Genomic DNA, 3,157 nt, shown 5'->3' on the forward strand with positions numbered 1-3,157 from the left:
AATGTTGGGACTGTTCCGTGGGAAACAGAGGGTTAGGATTAGGGTAGAGGTAGAGGTAGAGGTTTGGATTAGGGTTAGGGTTAGGGATAGGTTTAGGTTAGAAGTTAGGGTTAGGGTTAGGGTTAGGGTAGAGGTTGAGGTTGAGGTTGAGGTTTGGATTAGGGCTAGGGTTAGGGTTCGGGTTAGGGTTAGGGTTAGGGTAGAGGTAGAGGTGTTACGATATAGAAGCAATGCAGCTGCAAGCTGCTGGTAGCTTGAAAACATCACATGATGGAATGTTGGGACTGTTCCGTGGGAAACAGAGGGACAGTCAATTCACAGTGCAGAGAGCACCAGAATTAGCTCAGAGTGTAATATGAGCTGTACAGGAAGTGTTTCTCTCTCTCGACTGCTGGAGTTTGAAGAGAGCAGTCGTGTTTTTTGTAACGCTGCAAAGACAGAAATAAAGGCATGTAAATACGTCTTCTGTCTATCTCTTTCCCCTGCTGGAGGGGCAGGAAAGAGGGTGTGTGTTCTTCTCACGCTGTGTGTTTCCTTCTCCACAGGTTCCATGTTTGAGTTTAAATTTGCTACATCTTTTACCATTATCCATCTATTATATAACCATAATTAGCATAAATAATTCCACATTACAAGTGCCACTGCATTCCTCCGAAAGATTTTAACTTTTTACAGAGGTCTTTTAAATAAATTACAAATTTGCTCCAGTCTTTAGAAAATACTCAATCTTCCTGGTTTTGGATCTTCCCCCTCAGTTTTGTCATCTCTGCTACGCCACCAGTTTCATCTGCCATTCTTCTTTTGTTGGTACCTCTCCTTCCTTCCATCTCTGGGCTAGCAGCATTCTCACTGCCATTGTTGCAGACATGATTTTCTTCTGAGATGTGTTTAAACAGCACTTGTAAAAGATCCTTGAATGACCTAACTGTTTATAGTTGCTTTGCCTTCCCCATGACATTATTATGAACATTTGTTATTTACAAGTCAAGGAAAGTGGCTTCCTTGATCTTCTGATCTTGTTTTCCCCATTTATGCTCCTTCAATGCCTCTGGTCTTATCATCCTCACTGTGTGGAAAACAGTAATTTGTGATGACATTATCTAAGTGCCCTGCAGGCAAAAAGGGAGAAGAAAAGTTTCAAATCAGCAACTTGAAAGAAGAAAAAACAAAACAAGGAAAGGAAAAGAGAAATAGTTTAGGATAATGATGGAGTTTAATTCCTGAGTCATTACAGCATCTGAGAATGGAGACATAATCTGCCTCCATTAGAAATGGCAAATGTTGCTTGTTTGTGGGGCTGTAATAAGTTGTGACAGGAAGGGAATTATTATGCAGGTTATTTCAATGTTCATAGCCACCCGGCCACATTGTCCTTCGCAGCCCCTCTGCCTTGTTGGGATGCAGGAAAGGAGTTGCTCTTCGCAAAGAGAAAGATAAAAAGTCACCTGACATTCCATAAACCAGGTGCTATTGAGTGCTAGCCTCTCCTTCTGATGTGCAAATCCGAGTTAATGAATTGGAATGGACAAATAATATAGTATATACACAAGTCAAATAGGGAGGCTGGTAAGTGATCTTTTATTGTGTTTTTAATATCCTGTTGGAAGCTGCCCAGAGTGGCTAGAGAGGCCCGGCCAGATGGGCAGGGTATAAGTAATAAATTATTATTATTATTATTATTATTATTATTATTATTATTATTATTATTATTGACAAGCTGCAATTGAATGTTCTACACAGTGATTCCCAATTAGCTAAGTAATGCAGCCCCCCTGTTTTTCCAAAGCCAAGCCAAGGACTCCCTACTTTTGAAAACTGTGATGTCTCTGTGGTAGCTTTTGTTCTGTGAAGGGTGCCACAGACCCCCTGGGGGGGGTTATGTGGACCCCCTGGAGTCTGTGGATCACCAGTAGGGAGCCACTGTTCTACACAATGTGATTGCCTTAACTTTAGAATCTCCCAGATAAGCCACTTTGGAAGATGTAGGGAAGTGACCTGGAAGCAAATCACATTGAACACACCTCTGCATTAGCACATAGAGCATTTTAAAAGGTGGACTCGGGGCTGCCCATCGCAATACAGAACACCGCAAGACACTCTGGATAAGTGCTTGCCAGAAGTCGATGGGTGAAAGGAAGCAGAAATCATGTCAGTTTTGAGATTCAGACATGACTTATTCAGGAGCAAAGCGGACATTTGATCTGCAATTTGGGGCTGTGCTGAAAAAGTGCAGTGGGGCACAGAGATGGGGGCAGAATGGGAAGGCACCAGCACTTCAAGCAAAGGCTGCCAACTCTTAACTTGCCACCTTTGGTTCCCAGAAGTGCTGGGAAGGATTCACAACTTTTTGGGGATTGTGAGTTGTCTCCTGGGTAGATTTGTCAGATTGGCCCTCTGTACCCCTGGTTGTCTATTAAGCCAAATGGGGCACTGCTCCCTGCCCCCCACAAGTTTTGTCTGCTTTCACCATCCCCCGCCTGCCTGCCTTCTTACCTACCACCAATTCAGGGGGCAGCCCTGCCTCTCAGCCTCCTTCTTCTTAGTCTTGGCGTTGCCCCAATAGAACTCAGCATGGAAGAAGATGGGGACAAACCTAGAATAGTCGGCTCTGCCTGTCTTTGGCTCCAGCACAACCAGTCACTGACTCTGGCACAACCTGCTGTTGGCCTCCCTGCCTTTGGCCCACTGCTACAGTGCCTCCATTATATAGTGCATGGGTTGCCAACCGTCTTAGGCTTGTGGGCACATTAGGATAGTTGAGTGAAGATGTTGGGTGCCATCCCTTCCGGGGACTTCTCTTTTCCTCCCTGGATCAGCCCCCGGCCTGGAAAAGGAGAGAATACATGCATACACATTTCCCTTTCCCAAGAAATCTGAGTACATGTTAGATCCAACAGAATGAACCTGAGCCCTGAAAAGCACATGGAGCTGAAAGAGGAAGTGGGAAGAGGCCACTCTTCCAACTTCTTCCGTTTCCAAGGAGGCAGAAGGTAGCCACCCTCACAACCTTATGAGCTAGGAGGCAATGAGTGGGGAGGTTTAAGGGCTTTGCGGCTGCCGAGTGAAGGCCTGTAGGACCATGTTCCCCACATCTGCCGCCCTTGGGCAAATGACTAAGATTATGCCTGCTTTGCAAATGCAGTAATGCACTCTCTGC

The 3,157-nt window shown here is 45.1% G+C and overlaps 1 long non-coding RNA gene across 1 annotated transcript; it reads right to left on the reverse strand.

Annotated features, from left to right (window-relative positions):
* Positions 1 to 767: 767 nt before the first annotated feature.
* On the reverse strand, positions 768 to 2,905 carry LOC309540221. The gene is made up of 2 exons (XR_014223139.1): positions 2,698 to 2,905; positions 768 to 1,109 (listed from the first exon to the last, which is right to left on the reverse strand). It is a non-coding gene; the product is annotated as an uncharacterized lncRNA (long non-coding RNA).
* Positions 2,906 to 3,157: the final 252 nt, after the last annotated feature.

Source organism: Podarcis vaucheri (assembly GCF_965113315.1).
Source record: "Podarcis vaucheri genome assembly, chromosome: 9".
Classification (NCBI taxonomy): domain Eukaryota; kingdom Metazoa; phylum Chordata; class Lepidosauria; order Squamata; family Lacertidae; genus Podarcis; species Podarcis vaucheri.